The following is a 27232-nucleotide window of genomic DNA, read 5'->3' on the forward strand; positions in this document are numbered from 1 at the left end:
CCTTATTTATTGAACTGTATTCTTGCTACATGAAATACCTACTTGATTGACTGTTTTTATAACTTTTATATTGTTGAAACTAAGTATTTTAATAAAGCCTTTTGTATATTGGTTACACACGTTTCTGCCTTGCCTAATTATACTGTATATTGAACCTGTGTTTGGGAGTCATTACGTGCTCCGGGTGTCCAGTATTGCATTTAGTAAATATCTCCTGGGGCGCAATTCCCCAGGTGGCGTAGTTGGCTACCTTAAGCAATACCACCTTACCACACCAGCATGCGATGAAAGCCATGGCTGGAAAAAAAATTCCGGGTGTCACTGACAGGGGGATCAGTGTGGATCCCTTTGAGAAGAAGTCTGCATTTGAACAGATGGACAAACATATACCAAGCGAGGTGTACGACGACGACAAGGACATCAACGTATTCAGTGGTGCAGAAGGCGACAACAAGGGCAATCTGTTAATCGGAGGGCTGAGCTCCAAGACAACAGATGTGTCGTTGGCGAAGGCCTTCGAAGAATACGGAACCATTCGCGACGCTTATGTCATCACAAACAAGAGCACGTCGTCTCGTTTCTACGGCTTTGTGAAGTTCGTAAACCCAAGAGAAGCCGAGTGTGCGATGCAAATGGACAAAAAGAAAGTGGATGGCAAGAGGATCCGTGTGTACGAAGCTGGGCAGGTCCGTTTCGGACGTGGAGGAGGAGGAGGAGGAGTAGGAGGTGGTGGAAAAAGGGGGGGAAGAGGTGGAGGAGGAGGTGGAGCCCAAAGCTACCGTGTAGGAGGTGGAGCCCAAATCGCTACCGTGGAGGAGGAGATGGAGCCCAAAGCTACCGTGGAGGAGGAGGTGGAGCCCAAAGCGCTACCGTGGAGGAGGAGATGGAGCCCAAAGCTACCGTGGAGGAGGAGGTGGAGCCCAAAGCTACCGTGGAGGAGGAGATGGAGCCCAAAGCTACCGTGGAGGAGGTGGAGGTGGAGCCCAAAGCTACCGTGGAGGAGGAGGTGGAGCCCAAAGCTACCGTGGAGGAGGAGATGGAGCCCAAAGCTACCGTGGAGGAGGTGGAGGTGGAGCCCAAAGCTACCGTGGAGGAGGAGATGGAGCCCAAAGCGCTACCGTGGAGGAGGAGATGGAGCCCAAAGCTACCGTGGAGGAGGAGGTGGAGCCCAAAGCGCTACCGTGGAGGAGGAGATGGAGCCCAAAGCTACCGTGGAGGAGGAGGTGGAGCCCAAAGCTACCGTGGAGGAGGAGATGGAGCCCAAAGCTACCGTGGAGGAGGTGGAGCCCAAAGCTACCGTTGAGGAGGAGGATACAGGAGCGGAGGAGGCTTAGGCGGCAAGCTTAATTAAAACGTAGAGCCTGCAGTCATTGCGGTGACGGAGCATGTATCAACCGGCATCGCACCATCACCCCCCGAGTGAGCTCAGAGCGATGCGCCTCCCTCCCTTCCCCCCCAGTGCTTATACCATTATAGGACTGGGCTGTATTTAAATGAATAATATATAGGCAACGGAATGAAGGCCTGCCTCTGCGAGAATTAAGCTCCATGACAACTGCTCTACGGTGAAAGCAAAGCCTGTGTCAGGATGCACCTCTACAGTGCAAGCAGTGGAGTCGGTAGACAAAACAATCACAATGGCTTCCCTTAATCTGCCCAGGGAGCACATTCAGTAGTTGCATTTCAACAGGCTCTGTGCTGAGTTGAAAACAGGCTCTCTACTGCGTTAAGCCACACCGGTCTTACACTTCAAAGAGAGAAAAGAGTTCTGCAGAATTTGAAAAGAAAGAACAATCCAATCCTCTGCATGCTTCCAGAAATTGGATATTTGTGAAAAGATGACTGCAGTGTATTGGTCGCTGTGACTGACCCACTATGTGGACTAACTACAGTAGCAGCACTCAGGTCAGGTTGCCCTGTCCAATCGCAGGCAGCTGGGGATGTCATTGCTGACATTGTGACTAAGGCACAGGAGAAGAATGGGGGGAATTTCAGCTCCATGTTTTTAGTTTTGCATTTTAGTGTGACAGTATGATGGCATAATACCGGTAAGCTCTGTATATATGGTTGATTGACAAACAGCAACATGTATAAGCTCACAAGACATCACAATGTATATATGCATTGTGAGCTTGTACTGTAGATGTCTATATCAAAAAAGTAATGTCAACTTTAATTTCTGTAGGCATGGACAGACAAGGCAGGTTTCTATAGCAGCGCATTGCAGCAACAAGACAATTCAAAGTGCTTTATATAAAACATCAGGGCATTAAGACATAGAAGCTCTATTGTAACCTCTAATCTTCTGTTGTGAATAAAATGTTATTTTGTCCAATAGTATGTGAATACAATATAACCTATACAAGGGGGCACGGTGGCACAGTCGGTAGTGCTGTCACAGCTCAAAGGTCCTGCGTTCGATTCCCGCTGGGGACGCTGTGGGCGCTGGGGGGCGTGTTCTCTCCTCTGCGTCATCAGTGCCAATACCCGAGGCGGGGTTGGCGAAAGGGCCTTTCTGTGTGGAGTTTGCATGTTCTCCCTGTGTCCCCTAGGGTGGGTACCCTCACAAAAACATGCAGTAATTCTGGTTTCTATAGCTACCTCCCCCCAGCCGGGGCGCGTGATGGAGGGGAAAGGAACTGGTCGGAATAACGTGTTCCTTCCACGCGCTACGTCCGGCCAGGGAAACTCCCCCTGTCAGGTGAAAAGAAGCAGCTTGGACTCCTCATGCATAGAAGGAAGCATAAGGTCAGTCCGCAACATGGGTTGCAAAATCGTGGGATAAAAATATATATAAAATACATAAAAACAATATATAGTCAGCTGAGGCACCTGATGGAGGAAAATAACTGGTTGTGATAACATGTTCCTTCCACGAGTTATGTCCTACCATGGAAACTCCCCCTTGTCAGGTAATGAAAAGCGGCCTAATCACCCCTCGTGCATTGAAGGAAGCATGAGCTCAGTTCGGGGCTCTCCCCAGGTTGGCAAAGAGAGAGTCGTGCCCAGGATTGCCGTTTAGGTAATTGGAACCGGATGAAAAAAGCATAATGTATGTGGAATGTTTCAAGTGAAAGACCATTCAAAGAGTAGGCTATGAAAATAATTTTGTTTAATTGAAAAAGACAAGAAAATAAACGTGAACTTATGCCTGGAAAATACTGAAATAGGGACAACAGGGTTACTGTAGATACATGGCATGATAATATTACTGCATTCCATGTAGGAATAGTAATGCAATCATACACACTGCCACCGCCAGCCCTACAGCGGTGGCACAACAGAAGCTAGCCGCTTCACTGTGTGGTAATTTCTATTCTTACCGTTTCCTGGGATTTTACATGTCAAAATCTATTGTTGCATTTCCTGGGCTTGTGCTCCTCTCCCTCCCAGAGGTTCACATTGTGTTGAAAACACAACTCAGTGATTCTAGTCACATTTGGCTCCCAAGTAGCTCCGGGCCATGTTTGTATGCGAGTAGCCAAAAGTACATGCAGCAGCGGAGCTAAGGAGGGAGGCAAATGACATGGTCCTCTTTCATCCACAGGAAGCCAGAAGGGATGCATTTATGATGCACCCCCCCCCCCCAACTCAACCTTAACTCCCTGCATTGAATTTTATTCAATACATTTGAATGTAAAATTCCGTTACAGGATTTATATTCATTATATGTCTCCCATGCTGACTGCAAATTAACGTACACGGCACAGGGGAAGCCAGTGTGGATGTCAAAAACGCCAAAACCCTAGCTATTAAGGAACTCGAAAAAAGCTAGCCTACATAGGAAAGGGAAAAAAAGTGAGCATGAAAATGTAAATGACGATAGCTCTATTTCTTCCTCAACAGAACTTGGTCTGTGAATGCACAGCCGACCATGAAGTCTTCCTCAACAGAACTTGGTCTGTGAATGCACAGCCGACCATGAAGTGGAAGTGTTTTGCTTTTGTTCAATTAATTATACTGTCTCTGGAAAAAAAAACACATGATCTGGTGAGTGGAATTGCCTTCATACACAATACCATCATAACAAAACAATCCCTGGGAGAATTTTCTTTACCGAGAAAGAAACAAAGAAAGACGCCTCGATATACTGTCATAACAATCAAACATGTGAGAGATGTCTTTACAGAGACAGTGATTCTTAACCTTTTTAATTTCAACGACCCTCGGATTAGATATTATATTATATTTTGATCTTTTTTGGTCCCACAGGGGAATTTCAGTTGTCGGGTACAGCACTGCAGTACCGCACTACATGAAGCATAGGACAGATCAGGAAAACAATCTATATTATCAATATTACATATTGTGGGCTGGCCTACTATTTACTAATAGTTCACCCGGTGAAGCAGCATTTTACTATTATGCACCCCACACTTGGAATAATATTCCAGGTTGCATTAGGAAGTCCAATTTAAAAACATATTCATTTAACATTGCCTATCCCAATGATGTCTAACAACAGCTAGGTCTTGCCTGGGCTTTACATGAGCTGTGTTTTTTGTATCAAAGGTGGGAGTATTTGTTCCAATTGATATGCTCCTTCATCATATTGTAATTGTATCTATTATAATCTGTATTCATTGTAAAGTGCACTGTTGCACTCTCTATTTGTTTTTATTCCGTAAAGCACTTTGAATTTCCTTTTGTATGAAAGGTGCTATATAAATAAAAATGCCTTGCCTTATGTGTGAGCGCGTGTGTGGAGGGGGGCCTGGCTGGGACTGGATTAATGGTGAGGGGTAGAGGGGCACCGGCAGGTCGTGAGACGAGGAGCTTGGTCTCCCGGCTAGCCCCGCCGAGGCAGAGCCATTTATCATCCCGGCACCGGGGCCGACCGAATCAAAGCGGCAGGGACCAAAAAAAGAGGGATCATTAAAAGTTTAGCGCTTCTCCCGCGGGGCCATTTGCAGGCAACGCCAACGCTGGGCTATGCCTGAGAGATCGCGGCTCAGGCCTTATCCCCGCCATCCGCGGGAATACCAGCAGGGAATTCAGCCATATCTGCTGACTGGGGGACGCACGTCTCTACAGCGACACTATCTGCATCTTGGGGGATATTCAACGTATAACCCTCTGGGGATTTAACTGTCCCAACATGCCTTATGGGCACATAGTAAAAGAAACTAACATTGCACAAGTAATTAATGCTTACGGCTATATAGTGCAAAAATCACCTCGAGCAAGTTGGTTAATTTGTATGCCTGTGAATAAATGGGGAGGCTGTATCCGTGACTGTGTAATGATAATTTCTGCAACTAGCTCTGCCTAACTGTTGTCCCCGGCCGCCTATGTCTAACCTCGCGTCATCTGCTCCCGACCAGAGCATGAACCTGAACAGGAAGAGAGAGAGAGAGAGAGAGAGAGAGAGAGAGAGGTTAATGTACATGGAGAATCAAGCAGCTTACCAGTGTGTTTCTCCACAGAGAAGAACTTCTCCCCATCCAGAACACTGTACACCACCCTGGCACTGCTGCCATACGTCGCCGCGTCGGGTCATCTGCATCTGACGCTATGACCTTAATCACGGATGTTCCTATTCAGAGAGAGAGAGAGAGAGAGAGAGAGAGAGAGAGAGATAATGAGAACACACACAGGCTCAGATGAAGAGAAGTTCAGCGCCAGGCCACCTGGGAAGCCACAGACAGACAATGACATCTTAAAGAGTCAGGGCGAGAGAGAGAGGATAGTTTATGTACAACAGCAAAGCAGGTGTTTGGGGACCTCTGGGTTTCCCAATGTCTGTGTTATTTGCTGCGTGTGCCTATGAGTGTCTACATGCCTACTGTAGGAGTTATTATACTAGAGAGAGAGAGAGAGAGAGAGAGAGACAGGCAGAGAGAGACAGACAGAGAGAGAGAGAGAGAGAGAGAGAGAGCAATTATCGCAGATTGCTGCTAACACTAATATGGCGGTAATTTCCATAAGAACCTTTAAAATCAGCATTTGCACAGCAACAATATTCTTTAAAGTCATTTCTTAACCACTTACTGTTCTATATTATTCGTCAGCTGTGTGCACACATGCGCACAAGCCTCTGGCAGCCAACAAACAAGCACATATTTACATTTAGTCACACGCTTTAGTTAAAGCTCAGATAAAGCCTGTAAAGCTTAATGGGCAACAGCTTCCTCTAACTGCTTTGGGAAAAGAACCAACCACTGACTATAGCCTTTTAGTGGCTGAGCTGTTTCCCTCCCTATAAATAAAATCACACCTGTGTGAACCGAGTGGTGCAACTCCCCTCTCTCTCTTTCTCTCTCTCTCTCTCTGCTCCGTTAGATTAGCTTTATTATGGATCGCGCATGCGCGCTGCCGTCCACCTCCCATTATACAGGCAGACTAAAAGCTGAATAACTCCTAATCTACGGAGCTCTCCATGGTTTGGTCAATTAGCGCGATTTTCGGAGGTCTTTGCTGATAATCCGGTGGTCTAGATGGAAACATTGGTGCTTTCTAGAGCAAGGATGGCTATATTTTAGCTCGCTAGCATTGACGCTATTTATGTAGCAACAACATCTGTTTCTGTGCTGCGTGCGCAGTGGTGCACGCATGCGCACACCACTGGTGCTCATTGACGTACACAAACAAACAGGTACATGGACATTGCTAGCTGGTTGTAGGAGTGGTTGCACCACTCAAAAACACCTTACATTAAAAGGGCGGAAGGACAAAAAAAACAAGAAAAGAAAAGGCACAGAGAATCCTGGCATAGGCAGCCATGACTCCTCAAGGACGAGGAGTCTGTCTCCATTCCCCTGGCAAGGTCCATAGGTTACTGACAGCTGGTGTTGTCCACCAAAGGTCACAGCTGTAGCCTCTCTAAGAAGCCCTGTCATGCTACGGTCCAGCCACATAATGGCCGTATGCTAAGGATGCTAATTAGCGGGAGGTGTCAGAGCGCTGTTTGTTTCCTGTCATCAATTGGCGCTCCCAAGGTGGAGAGGAGACACGTATAAGACGGAACAGTGGATTATCATAAAAGCCACGGGGCCATTACCACGGGCAGCCCAGATCACTATCAAGCTGCCTGTCGCCAACATTGCATTCCTTCTGTTTTTGCTGGAAGCTGGAATGCTTGCATGCAAACACAGCTAGTGCAACATATGCTCATGCCAGTGTGTACACATGTACACGTGCGAGGCTATGATAATCAGCCACAGCAGTCGTTTAGCGCTTAGTCGTGTAGCTGTGCATTTCATCTCCTGCTGTACTGTACCTAAAGCAGTATGTGTGTGTGTGTGGTTCTTAATGCATGCTCAAACAGTACAGTAACATAATGCAGTCATTATTTTTGCCAGAATATGCAATTGGCCCATATCTGCCTGAAACCTTAGAAAATCACGCACGCGATATACTGCACGGTTGGAGGAGGATCAATGATACAGTGTTTCTCATATTGAAAACAGAAAGCCATATAGAGACAAGGCCGTTTCATTACTGGCGACAGACAGAACCCCTGCCTTTGGTAATTATGTCTACCTGGTTGTCTCTGTGCGTCCAGCAAAGACATTTCCATCCTTGGGATTATTCTCTTATCTTAATTTTCCCCAGGTATAACAATCAGCTCGACACTCAGCTGTTTCTGGGTCCTAGCTGGGTCCAAGGAGGAACTATATAAATGCAAATGCTACTTTATTGTGTTTATAGGGAAGGGAAGCAGGGAGTTTGCTGCCTGGGTCGCTCTGGTTGGCTTCTGTTTCATTATGTAACCAAGTGTATCAAAGGATTTACTTTTGTATGACTAGGCCACCTTGAGATAATTCAAGGAATTAAACAGACCAGTAAACTGGGTTCCCCACAAATGCAAGTTTGTTATAATGACTTGAGACTTTGTTCCACAGAACGGAAATGTATTAATCAGTTAAGAGTATGAATACAAAACATCTATCATATATATATATAAGGCGTATACAAAACGTTTAATATCATATATATATATATATATAAGGCAAACAATCTCTTAAAAGCAGGTACAACACTATTGATAAAAGGGGGAGGCGAGGTTACGGAGCCAGTGGGGCCAATAGGCAAAATAGTTAAAAGGCTATAAGGGTGAGCCAACCAACTAGAAAAACACACTAACCAATAAGACGACTAAGAAGCTAAAATAACAAATCACACGCACAGGCACAGCAAAGCACAGCACACAGCATACATGGAAACAACAGGAGCGACACCGTGAAAAGAGGTGCACAGCCAAACCTTAATCGTGGGCTAACGTGAGATCCCAGTGGTATAGCAACCCCTACGGCCAGTCAGCCAAACCGCCACTCGGCTCTCCTCGGCGTCCACATGAAACACTCGCCACCATGGGGGGGGGGGGAAACAACAAATTAACAAAAGGAAACAGCTCAATAACCGAAAACAAACGAAATGGCTCAAAATACTAAAAGCAATAAAAACGTATGAACTCAAACTAAAAATAAACTAAAACAAAACAGCAGTGGCGATTACTATGGAAATGGAGACAAACAACCATTTAGTACAACAACAAAATACTGCATCCAGTCAGAACACCAAATTGTTTGCATATATAATTGTGTACCTTCAAGTGTCTGTGTTTTGTCATGTTATTCCTCCTTTACATGGCCTCGTCAACGTGACCTAAACCTGGGCAGTAACAAAAATAATTAAAATGCTATATATATACACACACATACACATACGCACACAATACATCATGTCACTCACCCTGACAACAGCATTAAACCAGCATAGGTGTATGACTCAGGTCTCAGGACCCACAGCCATGTAACCACCAAGCAGACTATTGTTTGGTAGACTACAAGGCCTTTAAATAGTAACACTGATTGGAAACCAGGAAGTGGCAGGGCAGCCAGTCTACGGTGGCCCCAAAGGCTCAATTTCAGCCGGCTACAATTAGGAGAAGTCGTTACTAGATGGCAGCTCTCAGATCCTATACTGGTGAGGGATCTCTACAGCAGTGCTTCCCAAACCTTTTAGCCCATGACGCAAAGAGACCCGGGACCCAATCTAGTGAAAATAGCAGATCTACAAGCGCACAGCAAGTCGCTTCGTGCCACATTAATGAGCTATCGTTTATTTTCACTTCTTCTTTGTCTTCTAATTTGTGGAATTTCTTAGATTGGTATTTTATTTATTCATGAAATTACTAAATAAGTGAATTTGTTTTTAATTCATGAAATATTTTTGCTTTTTTGGGAATGTAAATAAAAATAAAGGAACCATAAAAATCTGATCGCGATCCAATGCTCTACAGTAGGGATTGAAGTTTCTGACTTGACCAAATGTAACACAAACTGTATTGCAAAAAACGAAGAAAAACGAAGGGGAAAAGCTAATGAAGAACATTTCTCATTATTCATAATAAATACATATTTTTCTCTCTCTACAGTAAATAAAGATAAAGAGCATGGTAAATTGTTCTGAGATGACACAGTATAGTCGCGGCAGCAATTATTTAGCCGTTTGCCGTAATGGTGTAAAGCAGCAAATAAAAAAACATGTTTTCCTCTGTGCCTCTTCTTCAACAAACTTTTTTTCTCAATTCCTCAAATTAGTTTTTTCTTTCATTAAATTGAGAGTAGCCATTTATTTTTTAGGCTACCCATTTCTTTTGTGCTCATTATGCCAATTATCCTCTGTTGTGTAGGCTACTGGCTGTCTGGCTCACATACCAGTGTGGAAACCCCACTGGGACACCCGACACCGTCTTAGTCAAGTTCACAATTTCCTGCCAGTTAGCGGATTTGTGTGTTATCAACCAGTAGGTGTACTTTGTTGAGACATTGTTGATTGTTGTTGTTGTCAGCCATTGCCGCGTTGTCCAACTATTACTAACCCTAACTCTAACCTAACCCTAATCTCAGTCTTAACCAGCCATGTATAAGCAAAGTTGTTGTATAGTGCAGCTTCACAATGTTTTCGCTTCGGGCAGCAGTAATTTCACTTTGTGTTTCCTAATCACATGCAGCCAGTAGGCCACAGTAGAGCCGAGCAAGTAGATGAGTAACCTACTGGCGATTATGGGTTGATAGCATTTAAATGTTAATTCAATTAATCTCCCAATGTGTGCCAGTGCTGACAGGTGCCACTCCAGCCCGTCAGTTTTGATTCAGCTTGGTGGGCCCACTGCTCCACCTGAGCACCCCCAATTCCTCAAATTACTAATACTAAGTACCACTACCTGACATGAAGCTATAGACCGATTCCGTAGCGGGTCTCATGGTCGCAGCCTACGTATTTCCTGTAGGCGGAGACGACCACACCAAGCTTCTACTACAGTGAATGGAAAAGTGACTGATGTTAGTCTGCTTCAAACGTTACTCTTCTACCTGCATGCTTTTTACTAACACTAACATTACAAAGATGCCCAGGACATCGGGATGAACCTGTGTCGTTTATGGCTGCTCCAACAGTAGTGGCAACATAAAAAAACGGAATGTCAAAATATCTACCGCGGTGGCTGAGACCAGAGCCATAAAGTAATGGTTGAGACAAAGCAGTGAAAGATACATAACGTCAGTCTTACCCAATATCCAATCTTTCTATTTTAGGAACACAAGGCTGCTGTACTTTATACCTCATACTAAGCATTAAAGTATGAGGTATAAAGTACAGCAGCCATGTGTACCTAAAATGTATTTGACTAAGCCTAAAAGACTAAGACTAAAATCACTAAGACTAAGACTAAAAGACTAAGACTAAACCACAAAGACTAAGACTAAAATGATTTGATATTTCGTCGACTAAGACTAGACTAAACAAAAAAGAATTTCAGAAGACTAAATGGGACTAAAGACTAAATGTGTCTTATTCAAAAGACTTAGACTAAATCAAAAATAATTATGCTGAAAAAAACAACACTAGGCCCCAACAGGCTTAATGTAGAAGTGGATATGGCTTAGCTATTTCAATAGGATTCACTAACAGGGAGAGCTATGTGTTCATTACAGACCATGTTATAGTATTGCTATTGTTGGTTGTTTGCTGCCAGTTATAATGATCTATTCCTGTCATTAAAAGGCCTGACTGAGGCGTGAATAAGCTACTAATGATAACACTGAAGGGGTTACAAACCATGTGCTTACTGTAAGTGAGTTGGAATAAGGTCGCTCTTTCCAAGGTATTGGTTTCTTTCCAATGTTTGGGTAATGTATGATTTCAATTGATCACACCTTAAGACAAACACGGAATACCAATGCATTAGATTAGGAGGAAATAAACAAATATTATGGATTTTAATTAAAACCTAATTTTGGGGGCCATCTCCTGTAAAATAAAGTGAGGAAGATTTTCTTTCGAGGGAGGCCAGTGATAGCTTTATATCGGCCCCTACCGACTTGGATTTATGCATGAGTTCTGTTTAATGGTATCAACACAGGCGGTTAGAATGGCTTCCCCTCACCATTTCAGCACTCTGGGGGAGACGGTTCAATTACCGATAGGCGAGCCACAGGAGCGCACCGCGTGTGAAGACACTAGACTGACAGCTATTTAAGAGGCAGCCTCGTAAAAGAGATTTGTGCCCATCTCGACTGGCGCGGTGGCGACACTGGCTCCGACGGAGGGGGCATAACGGCTGCGCAGGTGACTTTCTCTCCGGCTTCCTCCCGCCTTAATCTGCAGGACTGAGTGCTCCCCGCACGCATTATGGATCATTTACTAAAGACATAAAAGCTGAGGTGTTTTCACATGAAAAGTTATTTCTTCACTACTTCCAACGTGATTCATTCCTATAACATCCACATAAATGCACAGAAAGAGAGAGAGAGAGAGAGAGAGAGGGAGAGAGAGAGAGAGAGAGAGAGAGAGAGAGAGAGAGAGAGAGAGAGAGAGAGAGAGAGAGGGGGGTTGGGGGGGGGGGGGGCTTGTGGCAGACAGAGAGAATCGTAAAATGGTGTCGCATCAAACATAGATCTATACGTCACAATGAGCTTGCACATCAGCTACTTTCAGAGTGGGACACCATCGAATGATGGATTACATCAAGCTGAAGAGGGTGAGAGAGTGAGAAACCTGCCATGTCATAAAAGCCTAGGGGAGTAGGGGGAGTTCTACAAGGATTTAGGCATAGACTCCTACAGAGAGCACAAATCTAAGTCTTTATCAGCCACTGACTTGTGTCTTTTATTGGATTGTATCTCACTCTCTCACACACACACATGCACGCACACGCACACACACACACACACACACCCCTTTGTCAGAATCTATTATGTCCGACACCCTTGTGGAGTGCATAACGGTAGATGTTCCTGGTCACATAAATAGAGGTGGTTGGCAGCATGTATTGATTGTATGATATGATGCACCTGCCTTGTCACATTCCCCTCTCCTGTGATCCCACTGCTCCACATGTCTCACCTATGGTTAGTACAGGCTGTCCTAATGGTGACTTCAGCAATTTGCAACATCCTGTGCCTTCACTCTGAGAGAGAGAGCTCCGGATGCAATACTTCTCACAGGGAAAAATTGGAGAAACAAGCGTGTACTATTTAAAATAATAAGGGGGGAAAAAAAGAATGCTAGGCGGGGGGAGTAGGGAGAAAGAAAGAAAAAAAGTTAAAGATGAAGGAGAGATACATTTCCCAAGGCTTATTTCTTTTCCTCATCTTGATCCCTGACTTATCCTGGATTTGTTTTGTCTAAATTCCATCCATGCATGCATGCCGTCTCCTTTAAATCATCTTATAAATACATGGCCCTAGTTAAACTGCCTGGTGAACTACAAGGTCTAAAGCATATGGAGCAAGTGCAAATGGTCGTGTCCAACTCCAGTTATGCTAGTTAATTGGCATATATAATCTGGGTGCAAAGGGGTCGTGTTTAGTTTCTAAATTAATCATGGGAGTGTCTCCCATTCCCTTTAGCCAGGTGCACCTGCACAATGCTATTTAAGCAGGTTGGAGGAGACGCGGCCAGTTTTCTGCTAAGGAAATGGGTGCTGCTGCTAATGCACATGGTGAAAGCCATCTATGGGAGCAGCAGGTATCCATCAAACAGGAGGTGAATCAGAGGTGCGAGGAGGTAGCGGTGACTGTGAGCAAGCGTGTCCATCTTCTGACATCACCAGAACGGACACACAGGGCTGTATTTTGCGTGTCTTAAGTAACAGGTCTCATTCCATAACTTGAGTAAACTAAAGACCTGGAGGCCTGATCAATGCTCTTTGGCCACTCAGAATAGCCAAATGGCATTGATCACGCCTCCAGGTCTTTAGTTTACTCAAGTTAGGGAATAAGACCTGGTACTTAAGACACGCAAAATACAGCCCACAATGTCCAAAGTGATATGAGATATGAGACAAAACACTAGGGGCTGGATTTTGAAGGTGCGTTTTACCATGTGGTAATACATAAATTGGCCTCGCTCTGCGCACAATCATATTATGAAAGCCTTATCGTCCCGTGTTGAACGCACACACATATGGAATACGACGTTGCTGAATATTTTAGCATTGTGGGAGTGTCCATATGTTAATTATTTTCGCTTTGCGCAATTTGCTATTAAGCCCCTTGACCTGCGCATAACGATTAGACGTGGGTCTAGGCACCTCATAAACGCAAAAATAAGAAAAAGCACTGTTTGATTTTACACTTGAGCGGCTCTGGGACGCTGCTGGAGTGTTGCCAAGTCTGTTTATTATAAGCGGCTTCTTTTTCTGTAAAGTTGCTTGTAAATATTGGTAGTTGTGGTTGCTTTTCTTGTTTCTAAAGGTTTCTCCTAATGTTGTTTAAACCAGTGATCCTCACACAGCACATTCCCATGTCAAGGATCCCCAGATGAATGCATTTGCCCAACTAAGGACGGCTAATACAAAAATGTAATTACATTTTTCCAAGATTACTTTTGAAAATAGCAGATCTACCAGCTCACAATGCATCACATTCATTCATTAAAACTATGAACTCTGACTGCAGGCGGATATACAATGATCATTATAACAATGTGCAAGAAAATATTTAAAAAGATGTAAGAACTTTATATTTGTGGACAATCAAAATATGTTTTTTATTTTAATGTGGTGTCATTAAAATTAATCTGGATATGGCAGACTCAATATCTAGAAAATAAAAACATGGCACTTCATTTTAAATAGGTTACAGACCCCTGTTATATGCGCTTATTTTGGGATTATTTTTATAGACCTATTTACTTGTTTCTCTGAGACATGGCAACAGCGTCTTTTTATTGTGAATGTTGAGATTAGAAACGGCCATAATTCTTTCATTTCTCAACCTTAAAAAAAAACAAAAACATATGCATAATCTTTGGGAAGTTTGCTTTCATACGCTGTATCACACTCGATTCAAGTCTTCTTCAATAAAATGCTACGAGCGAAGACCATACCATCACGGGACCATACCGCATCACGGGCATACGCACCAGGCATTCAACTCATTACTCATTTCAAATATAATATAATTATAATTTAAATTTAAATATAATTTTACTGGTGTTTCTCAATAGAAACAACTTATTTTGAGGCATGAAGGTGACAGCATGCAGTGCAATAGGAATAATTAACCCAAATGTGACAAAGTCATATATGTCATGTCTTCTATGGTGCCAGCCTGAAGAAATGTAATATAACGATCCCCAAAGTGCGCATTCCGTATGTGACATCAGCTGACTGGTAAAGAAAATAGTACGGACATGTTGATTGGGTAACTCTCAAACACGCCTTAAACACTCCCATGACTAATTCAAGGCCGTTTTGCGCACTCCACGGGGTGTCGAAAGCGCTTCTTAACATGCTTAAAATTGCAATATGACATACCTCACGCCCCCAGCTCATATTACTGTAATAGGTAAAACGCACCTTCAAAATCCAGCCCCATCTCTCTGCTCAACAAAAACATAAAGTGGAAACAGGAAGGTGGACCACGGCTATGCTGGGAATATTAAGGGATTGCAGTTCAGATGCGTTCAGTAATATTAATTCCTGATAATACCACATTGTTTTGTTATTTTGCTTTGTTTATCCTGTGCATGTTATTCTTTTTAGGAAAGGAAATGTAACTGTGTGTGATGCTGACTATGAATATATTATAATTATTTCCTATTCACGAGAAGGGTGATGGGCCTCGTACAGGGGTGATAGACAGCTGTCAGAGACTGATGACGCCACCCACCCAAGTAACACGGGGGGAAAGGGAGGAAACTCAAGAGAGGTGTAGATGATTTTCCCTAGTGCATGAAGGGCGATTGTTACACTGTAGTGTGTCCAGAAACCATAATATTTACATGCTCAGCTTACTGCATGGCAATTAATTATATTCACATGTTAAGAGCCACCCACACCAATAATTATAATTATAACGATAACTATAACGTTCAGATGCGTTCACTAATAGTAATTCCTGTAGTGTGTCTGTAATTTATATCCAAGAAACATATCTGATATCTTGACATTTAAACGTTAATATTTACATGCTCAGCTTACTTCATGGCAATTCATTCACACCAAGAATGATAATTATAACGATAACTATAATGATGATGATGATGTGAACTAATGTTCTGTAACCACTGGCTGTGTCGGAGCCTCAACATGGATATTGATGACCTGTCCAATATTCATACCGGTAGTTATCATTATAGTTAATGCTCTTGGTGTGGATGGCCCTTATACTGCTGTATATGCTCTGTTGCGCAGGGGCAGATAAAGAAAACAAGAAGGGCATATGTTCATAACATTCTTTAAAGATGAGAGGTCCTTGAACAGATTTCATAGTCAAATGGATTTTCCTTTGAACATGTTTTCTATCAGCAATAAAGTGTAGTGTTGAAATAAATACCCTGCCTCTCTATCTCTCCTCCTCCATGGTGCTGAAAGACACACACCAACCAGCAGATACATTTGAACTGGTATCTCATTCTCATGATGAGTCTCACAGCATTTGCATCTGCAATGTTTAACGTGAGTGTGTGAATGTGTTGAATGTTACGCCCTGTACATTTGGATGGGTTTTGATTATAAGCAGAGTGCGTTGTGAGAGGTGAACTTAACATTGCACGCTTTAAATTGTGGGTAATTTACTGAGAATGGGGGCGTTAAAATGATAACTACTTGATTGTAAACTGTAGTGACATTTGTGCCGTGTGCCATTTTGCGTTTGGTGTAAGATAGGATAGATTCTGAACAAGGGTTAGTCTAGCACGCACAAGTCTGCAGATGCAGCATTCTCAGGGAAAATGTGATAAAATCAATGCTTTTAATAGCTTTTCACGGTGCGTTCCCTTTACTGCTACATCTTGTGGATGTGGATGTGGTCTGTTTTTTTCCCCTTCATATACATATTCTATATTCTATACAGTCAATTACAATAACCTTGATTTTTCATTGTATAGCGTTCTCCATATTTGTTTCATTTGGAAGGCTCTCTGGTAGTATTGATAAGTATTGATCAAGTATTGATAAAAATGCACATGGATCAAACATTTTGAATAATCAAAAAAAGGTAACAGTCAGAATATTCACAGTGATACATTATAGTAAATAAGTGATATTAAGACCACATGATACTGGCTTCTTTCTTTCTTTTCTTACAGGAAACAGGGATAGAGCGACAGGGAGTGACATGCAGAAAAATGTCCACCAGGCTCAGGAAGAGAACCAGAGATTTTCTGTCAGGAATGAAAGCTTACTCGGTACTCGTCTTGCCATAACCATTCGGCCATTGGTGCCCCCAATGCTGGTTAACTTAAAACAGTTCCACACTTGTCTCCCTTATGTTATGTGGGCTTTGTTACTGGTCAAGTTACGCAACTTTCCACTGATAGCAGGAAATAGTCAGACTAGAACAGCAATCAACAATGCTATGGTTTTAATGAAGAGAGGTCCCAGGAAATAGTCAGACTAGAACAGCAATCAACAATGCTATGGCTTTAATGAAGAGAGGTCCCATCGAGACAGGCTTCAAGCTAGGGCTGACCTAGGCCTGATCGGAACGGGTCTCAGTCGACTGACCACCTCTCAGTCGATGTTCACAAAATATTATTGTATATTATTCCACTAGGTCTGTGGGGGACATAAACACATTTGAACATGCTTTCTGACTGTTAAAAACAGTCAGAAACTCCACATGCACATTGGAGAGAATCTCCAATGTGCATGTGGAGTGTGTCTGCCTGTGTGGCAATGTGCCACTGCCTGTGACTTGAATCGCACAGTGCGCCGGCCTGATAGACCATAATCTCAATCTCACCTGCTGTGCTCAATCTGGCTAATGACAAGCCTCTCAGTCGATGTTGGGGGTGCTCAGTCGACTATCAGTCGACTAACAGCAAATGTATTCATATTAATTTCGACTATACAAATCCTTAGTCGGGGACAACTCTACTTCAAGCACACTATGAGTAAGGGTACAGTCAGGCGTATGCACAGGTGCGTAGGCCAGTGGACATCAATGAAAGCAATAGAATACATTGTGTATTTGCTCGGTACATGCGTATTTTGTTATTTAATGAAGGAACATTTCGGTCTCTCCGGACCTTCCTCAGGCATGGGCGTGGGGTATTAAAAACATTAACGAGGGGGCTAAAAGCCCAAAGATGATACCATTTAAGCTGCTCCTCAATCTGTTATCCACAAATCAGCACCATGAAAATGCTATTGTTAGAAAGGATATTCACAGGCCTGGGCCGTGGCTCAGTGGTCCAGGCACCATGGCTGGTAACCCACTTTGGCAGTGTGCCGCGGGTTCGACTCCCAATCCCGGCAGCCTTTACTGCATGTCACCCCCCCCATCTCTCTCCCCCATTTCCTGTCAGCCTACTGTCTGTCCCTCCATAAAAAATATAAAATAAAGGTGAATGCCACAAAAAAAACATTTACAAAAAGAAAAGATATTCAAAGGATATCCCAAACTCAAATAATCAGCAATGCAAGTCCTACCAGATACACAATACTGTAGCTTTAAGGCCAGGCTACACTAGGGACGGGACGGAACCGCACGCAGCTAGGTGGCTGCACCGACAATTTGTTCGTCCCGCAGGGAGAGGCGAAGGCTTCATAATGCCCCGCGCACGCGCAGAAAAATAGAGCACATAAGGATTTACGCACAACCTGCACACCGCAGCTAGCTTCAATGGTCAAAGCGTCAATTATATCCCCAGTGTAGCCCAAGCCTTAGGCATTGCAAAAGTAGAAAGAAGAAAAAAATCCCCAATGCTAGTTTCACACCTATCTCAGGCAACGGTCAGAACTTTGTACATACATTGCATTGCTATAAATAAACACACACGCGCACGCACGGATGCATGTAAACACGCACACTGGCCTACATTTTTTTCCTAGCCATCACCCATCACGATGAAAGCAAAGTGTCATATATAATGCAGTGCTTGTTCAGGTAGTACAGTGTTTTCTCATCTTCTGTGTACTACTTTCAAAGGTAAATCATGTTCTCACGTCCCGAGCCACACAGCCCCACCCCCAGGCCTTTTATCTGTTCCACCTCCTACTATGTTTGGCCTTTACAAACTGCACAGGTCTAAGTGGACTCCATGAATACTATTCAACCATTCAGTGGGCCACAGGGCTTTGTCAGGGCTTCACTACTACTATTAGAGGAATTTGAAAAAGTAAAAGCCATCCTCATTTTAAATGGACAGAACTGTGCCTCTCCATCAGCAAATGGACAGCTTTTAACATGGCAGGTGATTTACATTACGGTGACGTCCACTTTTGGAAAATAAAGAGGTTGGCGAACCATTAACGAGAAACATGATGACCCCCACAGTTTTGAAGTGAGAAACCATTTATCAAAGAGGTCTGTACAGTACAGCCAGCCTGCAACACTTAATTTGAGAGAGATATGCATGGCGGCAATGCACCGAACAGCTGCATGCAAACCACCGTAAAACAAACGAAGAAGAAGAAGAAGAGAGAGAGAGAGATATGCATCTCTCTGTCCAATTAGCAATTGTCCCAAATGTTATCACTGAAGCAAATACGTTTTCAAATAAATGTATAGTGTAGTAAAAGTACAATATTTAGATCTGCGATGTAGTGGAGTAGAAGTACAAGTTTTGGGAATTGAAAATACTCAAGTAAAGTACAAATACCTCAAGATTGTACTAAAGTGCAGAAATGTACTTAAGTCTAAAAAAAAAGGCTAAAAAAATGCAATTCATTATAGTAATATTTACGTTATGCCACTCACCACTCTGGCCCAACGTGAAGACATGCACAAGGCTCAGAGCAACAACACAATCAATTTGATTGAACCCAAGCCTCGTCCCTATTCATCATTCATTTATTGACAGTGCACTTTGCCTGTCCTCATGTAAACAATTGTAATTTTTAGTAGCAGATGCCAGTCAAACAGACTGCCACTGCCCAGTCTCTGCCAGTAGAGAAGAGTGGGGGGCTGGGGTGGGGGTTGAGTAAGCTATGACAGAGCCATGCACGGAGAGACATGGCAGGCACTATAAGTGAAAATGAATATGCCCAAGGCATCTTCCTGATTACTTTCTTATTATAATGGCAGAGCCCACCGCCACCCAAGCGGTGGGATATACGGTTGGCCATGAAACAGCAAAGTGAGCATAGTGTGGCTATAATGCTCGCAACCTGCTGCAAGTCTAAAGCCTTGCAAAACACAGCCTCGCTTCACATCAATGGTTCTCACATTTGTCCGATTAGGTGGCACACAATCATTATGGAATTGATTGGCCCAACAGGTGCGATGGCACCACTACAAAGGCAATTAGATCAATGCTTGTTCAAGTGTCAGATAGAATTCAGACAAGTTGTACTAATATACGAATAGTATAATTTAACACCAGGAGACGATGGATTCGTCATTACCTCCTGCAAAGACGTTATTAGTAGACATTACTAAACAGCCCAACGGTGACAACAAATAAATAGGCAAACAATAGTCACAAAAACAGGATCTTTTGCGGCTATACATTTTTAAAGTGCAATATGGGCTTGTGCAATAACAGGAAGTACGGTTGTGTGTGTGCATTTGTTGTACTAGTTTTATAGATTTTTAGCTTTTAGTGATTTGATGCACTGATCGGTTGACACTTTTAATTTCCTTATACACATTGCAATAAACATCTATTCTATTCTATTCTTTCTTACAACACTGCTTAATATTACTGTGTGAAAATAGTGATTTCAAATCAACCTTTTTTTGAGGGGCGCTAGTCCTATAAACAGCTTTTTGTCATTACTCGTGTCACATTTGCCATTGACAATGAAAGGCGAATTCACGTCAGATGTGTCTGAGCAAATCGGCTATGTATATAATCGTTAATAGTATTTGCGTCGGTATAACATGAGAAGGGGTATAGTGTGCTGTAATGCCCCACATTTACCTGAGACGTGAAAGAACTAGGCCATGTGGAGGAGGTCGGCGAAGATGATAAGAGCTTCCCTCACTTCACATGGGTGTGATTCTTGAGTGGTGCAACCACTCCTAGACAGCTATGTGTGTCCCTGGGTCCCTGGCTGGCTGTGTCCGAGCACGGAAACCCCACATGGTAACTCTGTCATTTCTCAACCATTTCGGACGCAGGACGGATCTCCGGAACCGGGCCAGCCCCCTGTACGCGTTCCTGTCGGTCTGGAACTTCCGGGAATGTGCCCTAACTTCAACAAACCCTGCAGGTCCCTAGCTCTGGTCCATAGCCTTCTACTGCTTCTACGATTCTGCCCTGCGCCGTATGGGACTTTCAGTTTTAAATCTCAAATCGAAATCAGACCAGCCTCTCCTCTTTGGCGTAAATAAAAAGAACGTTTTTGCTACTCACCAAAACAAAGGCGGGTTGTGTCATTAGAAAGCCTACTTTCCTTAGTGGACGCGCTCTGAGCCCCCCACCACACGTATAAACGGTACTTTTTGGCCAAAAGGGGATTTTGTTTCCACCGGGAAAAAAAAATACTTTTAGTTACTCCAATGCGCCCTCTACAGATATTGCCCAGATAACTGCCTCATAGAGAATATTTTTCCCCCGGTGAAAAAAAAATCTCTTTCTGGCCAAAAAGTACCATTTATACGTGTGGTGGGGGGCTCAGAGTGCGTCCACTAAGGAAAGTAGGCTTTCTAATGACACAACCTGCCTTTGTTTTGGTGAGTAGCAAAAACGTTCTTTTTATTTACGCCAAAGAGGAGAGGCTGGTCTGATTTCGCTTTGAGATTTAAAACTGAAAGTCCCATATAGCCTTATACTGCGCAGGGCAGAATCGTAGAAGCAGTAGAAGGCTATGGACCAGAGCTACCTGGTCCCTATCACTGTGTTTTTCTCTCCCTCTCCTCTTTGTGGATAAGATAAGTTAAAGCTTCTGCCGGGTTTGTATCGTCTTCATCTCGTGTTCTATAAATTTGCTTAGTCTGTTATTATATTCATTATTTATTTTATTTACATTTTTTTCGGGGGGAGGGGTCAACTATTTTATTGCTTCCCATCTGTTTCACCCGCTCCTCTTTCAAAGAAAGCAGTGTAGGCAGAAACGCTCATGGTCTGGATCATGCTGAAGAAGCAGGAATTAATTCTAATCAGTCAGCGAAGAGCCATTCCATTTAGTCCTGATCCGGGTGTCTCTCTTTCTAACGCACGCACACACACACACAGACACACCGATCCATGCATGCACACAATAGCACATAATAGCTTCTTACATTTTAAGCCTAAGGTTTGCTTCTGAAGACTGTGCTGTCCTTTGACAACCCTCCCAGAAGAAAATTGCAGTCTGCGTCCTCTCGACTGAGGGTTGAGATCTCTAACGAGACGCTAATGACCCTCGCCACAACCCCAGAACCTCACTCACAATCTTTCTTACCTGCTTTTCTTTCCACATATTGTGCATTTTCACCGAGATAAGATGTGCTGCTCTATAGCTCACAGCATTTTAGCAAACAAGAATCTAGATGAAAGGCTTTTGTCTGCAAGAGTGAAAACATGACATTTGCACTGTGTGAATGGTTTCTCCTCATTCAGAGTGCACTCAGCATTACATTCTGCTCTTCCTCATGTGTCACTTTGCTCTTATCCATTTATCCCTCAACTACAAAGTAACCTCGCATCAGACTATCCAGCATAGCTATATCAACCTCGGAGGAAAGTCTGTTAAGGCCGGCAGTGTCGATAGGCCAATCAGAGGAAGCCATGTCTATGCTCGGACGTAGAGATAACTTACCTGTCCTATAAATGAATGACGCTGGGTACAGATGCCGAGCAGGCTTAGGTTTGATATCGCTATAGCGTTGATATCGCTATAGCATTGATATAGCTATAGCATTGATATAGCTATAGCATTGATATAGCTATAGCATTGCCTCGCTGGGTTTCATTTTTGAACCGCTCCGGTTGCTATGCACGGTTGCAAGGGCCTCGCCCACACTGCTTGTGTTTCATTCACGTTTTCTAGAGCAAGGATTGGCCTTATTTTAGCTCGGTGGCATTAACGCTACACCCTGAAGCACCACCACTTATATCCACCACATGGGACTCAATGTGTTAATACTTCTCCAACAGTACAGTACAGTACAGTACAGTACAGTACAGTACAGTACAGTACAGTACAGTACAGTACAGTACAGTACATATCTCAGTCAATATTGGCTCCTTAATAATTCTCCAACAGTACAGTACAGTACAGTACAGTACAGTACAGTACATATCTCAGTCAATACTGGCTCCTTAATACTTCTCCAACATTACAGTGCAGTACAGTACAGTACAGTACAGTACATCTCTCAGTCTATACTGGCTCCCTAATACTGTCTAACAGTACAGTACAGTCGATATGCTCACATCTCTCAGTTCCTTGATAGCTGGGCAACAGCTCAGACACTCTGTAACTCTCTGTACCTTCCTCCTCCTATCTGAGATTGATTTCCCTGTCGCGTTTTATCTGCTATTTCTCTTCACCATTATTTTGTTTTCTTTTTTGTAACCCCATGAACCCTAGCATTGCTTTTCTGGGCATAACAGGCCAACATTTGACAAAATCTTGTAGATTTCCTGTTTTCCCCCGAAGAGAGGGGGGAAAAAAGCCCTGGGTTGTTCCACGACAAATGTAGGGTTTAAGTGGTTAATATGGGGGAGAATCCTTCCATGATGTTCTTCTCTGTGACAACGTTTCAGCATGTCCAGGACAAAGGAAACAGGAGAACAGAGGCGTGGATGTCTCCCGTCAGCTCGTCGATGATGAAGATGGTGCCCGCTCCCTCCCCGGAGACGGTGTACTTGATGTTCCCCTCGCCCTCATCCGAGTCCGTGTGGATCTGACAATGGATGCAAATATATATTTAAAACGTTGCTTTTCTTTGTTTGTTTTGTTTTCAATTCATTCATCTTTTTACATTATCATGGCTTCAGCTTATAAAAGCAATTATTCTATATTTCCTGGAGGGATTCTTCAAAAGGTTGAAATCCCTGTACATTTCTAACAGCACTGGCCCATATCAATGGAGTGAAGCTCCAATGTAACCAACTACCACTGTGGATAGCAGTGCTTTATGTGAATGAATATTTCCACATAATGACATCTGGAGATTGAAACAGGCGTACGACTCAGCGTGCTCTCCTCCACCTCCATTTTCTCATCTATTTCCCAGCAGCCAATGCAGCTTAAGGTCCATTCTCAACTCCCCCTGGGCCAGCCATCATCACACTGCCATGAAGAAAAAATGAAAAAAAGACAGCGGTTCCTATGATGATTTACACCATCTTCACGCGGCATGCCCTTTACAGGACATGATGCCCAAATTAGGAGATCAAAGTCATTTCAGAGATTGTTAAAGGTGGGGAAGTGTAGGCGCCGAGGTTGAAAAGTGAACTTAAAGAGCCCATATAAATCAGAGCTTCTCCCCTAATGTGATTAGAAGACATTCTGGAAGCTGCGACGAGAGCAGCCCCAACCTCCGCTTTGGGTCTTTACAAAGCTTATGGGGTCTGCAGGCACTCTCTCTCTCAGCGCCCGCACGCACGCACGCACGCACACATACATACACACACACACACACACACACACACACACACACACACACACACACACACACACACACACACACACACACACACACACACACACAGTTGCCTTCTACCTGAAATTATAATTCCGAGCCCTCTCTGCAGTATAACCGTGGTTCAATCTAATACCGAACAGGCCCAGGGGGAGGAGAGAGGGGGAGTGGGGGGAGGGGTGGATGGGGTCTATGGTAGAGATCACCCCAGCCTCCCTGGTTAATACTTTATAAAGGCTTAATTAAATACAGGCTTCTATCACCCTCACGGGGGTTTTCATTAAGTATTTGTCGTAAAACCGCAGAATAATGCAAGCACGTGCCTCCATATTGCTTCGCTCATCCTTTTGCCCCAACCTTTTTTTTACCTGCCTTTCTTTCAAATAATTGAACAGCGAAAGTATACACTTTTGGCGCCATTAATATTTCAGTGATAATAAAAGAGAGAGAGAGAGAGAGAGAGAGAGAGAGAGAGAGAGAGAGAGAGAGAGAGAGAGAGAGAGACACACAGATAGAGAGAGAGAGAGAGAGACATAGACAGAGAGAGAGAGAGAGAGAGAGACATAGACAGAGAGAGAGAGAGACACATAGACAGAGAGAGGGAGAGAAAGTTATCCAATGAACGTGTGACTGGAGATGTATCACTGTTTATTGTACTGTTACTGTATTTTCTGGCTCACTGTCTTTGATTCTCTTACTTTCATGTCTATTTAAATCACATTAATTCAATTAAACATAATATACCCAACCGCCTACACAAACAAAAATGCTACATTGAAGAATTGTGTAGCGCACACACACTCACACACACTCACACACACCACGCACAGAGTTGATGATTCTGTTGTGATGCATGCTTCTGTTTCTCTCCCCTCAGGGTAGATGTGTCCATCCATCTGTCAGTCCGTCCTCACTGACTGGACTGATTCATGCTGGCGGTTGTACACACACACACACACACACACACACACACACACACACACACACACACACACACACACACAGGTCATTGCCAGGACGTACATCAGCTTTAAAGCAAACAGAACCATTAGCGGTAAAGACGTAGTCAAATGTGGAATGGGAAAAACAGAACATACACAGCCAGAGTGCAACCATTTTCTATTGAGAAACATGAGAAAATTGGTCACCAGGGGAAAAAGGAGTACAGAGGAGAAAATAATCAGGATTTCTTGCTGTACTTGCTGTCTCTGGACGGGGGGAGGGTACAGGGGAGAAGGGGGGGGGGGGGAGAAATAAAAATGAACTGTTGTGACTGAATCGCCTGTCTGTATTTGACCTGTAAAAAGGAATAAAAACAAATAATATGAGGATTTCTTGCTTTACTAATGTCTCACAAGCACATAGTCTGAGGCTGCTTTCACAAGGCTGTGATACATTAGTACGATTGTTTAATAGTTAATAGTATACTGAGTATGATTATAGCCTTCCCCCGCTGGTCCCATTTCACATTAGATACCTAATATCTAGTTCATAATTTATTAATTTGTTTCTTCAGCAGACCAAAGAGATAATTTGACTGTACAGCATGTAAATGAAAATCACACTTGTGTGTGAAATGTGTGGCGCCTACTACGATGTTTAACACATTTTGACCTGAGATCAGATTCTATAAATGTCTTCTACATCCTTCTGAAAAAGCTATGTTTCTATGTCAGTCGTTCTTCGATTTTTCAAAAAAAGCAGACCTACAAGCTCGTAGCACGCTACGAGCTTGTAGATCTAGATCTAAGAGTTCATAGACTTGTCACTTGGCTGCCACGTGTCGTCCAACACACCGAGCCGACTAGCGAGAACTAACGGCGGCTGATCAGACCATCTCTGCGTCGCTTCACGTCTCCAGTAAAAGATGAAGACACAATGTAAAGACTACAGTCTTAAATATAACTCTCCAGTACCAGGAGGTGGAAATATCACAGCATTTAGCAGAGCCAAGCTCCAAAGCAGAGATGTTCGACCAGTGCCGTTTCTTATACTGTATACCAGAACGCAAACAATGGACTGCTGCAGAATATTCTTTTTTTGAAAATGCCTAAAATAGGGATTGATATTATGCAATGACCATTTTGTTTTCCCATGGGGGTTTTGCAATCTCTCTGCTCTTCTTCCTGCACTAAGCAATGACTGTAGGGATGGAGCTCGTTCATTTTTATTGATAAGATCACCTTATCGAGCAGGCTTATCGAGCCGGGTCCTTATTGAGCCCACTATTGAGCATTTGCTATTATATTGTCATTGTGGAAAGATGGGAGACAATACATTGAACAGAACCTTATTTTTATTGGCCAGTTGTGAGAGTTTGTATATGCCATGACTTGACGTGTGTGTGTGTGTGTGTGTGTGTGTGTGTGAGAGAATATTTTTTCAATTTCCTTCTATAATCTTCTCTTTATTTTAACCAACCAAAACATCTCTTGCACTACATTTTACTAACTAGGACCTTAAAATACGTTACTTTTCTAACAGACAGAGGGAACTGTTAATTGTGTACAGTCACTTTAAAAGTGCAATGTATACGTCATCGTACGACGGTCACAGACACAGACCAAAATAGCCAATGAATCTACAAGCTCACACTGCGTCTGGTTGCACTGCGTTGTGAGCTTGTAGATCTGCCTTTTCGACAACGATAGACTGAGAAGTCGCACATTGAATTATCATCATCATACTATAATTCAGTCAATGTCTGTCTGAATGTGTGTCTGTCTGTCTGTCAGTCGTCATAAACACCGCCGTAGCTCCTCACTGCCTGCACCAATCGCTCCCACTTTTCACACAGGCATTGACCATAATAATATGGAGGTTTTAACGAAGCCCTTTTTCCAATTTAACAAATTATAAATTATGAATGAATTTATTAGTGAATTAAAAATGTGAAAACGCACCCAGGGCGCAGTACCCCCCACGGGGCAATATCTCACAACGGGTAAGGGCTTGTTATTATAACTCTATGGCACTTGGCAGGGAGGGAGTTTTGAGATTCCCAAACGTATTATGAATTGGATTATACATTATGGCAACGGAGTCTTGCTGGGCAACAAGCACCACATGTCTTGGGTGGAAGAGGACGGTTGTTCCGCTGCAACAGCTGAGCTGACGGCTCGTGTTGTTTCGACTCGGTGCAGACATGCAAAGGTATCGCATTTGGGTTTAATACAATGCATTATTGACGGATGCCTATGAAATGTTCCCTTTCGTGCAACTGTGCTACATTATTGCATTTAGCTCCTCTCTTGTCT

At 43.3% G+C, this 27232-nt stretch overlaps 1 pseudogene across 1 annotated transcript in view; it reads right to left on the reverse strand.

Annotated features, from left to right (window-relative positions):
- LOC308334511 (cadherin-22-like) overlaps positions 1-27232 on the reverse strand; it is a 94438-nt pseudogene that overhangs the window by 58644 nt on the left and 8562 nt on the right. Inside the window, exons 2-3 of the transcript in view lie at positions 23116-23234; positions 871-1114 (exon numbers count right to left, since the gene is read on the reverse strand). The product of the transcript in view is annotated as a cadherin-22-like (transcript). The remainder of the gene's footprint in view (positions 1-870; positions 1115-23115; positions 23235-27232) is intronic.

The sequence above is a fragment of the Protomyctophum bolini genome, assembly GCF_963924005.1.
Source record: "Protomyctophum bolini genome assembly, chromosome: 2".
NCBI classification, from domain to species: Eukaryota; Metazoa; Chordata; class Actinopteri; order Myctophiformes; family Myctophidae; genus Protomyctophum; species Protomyctophum bolini.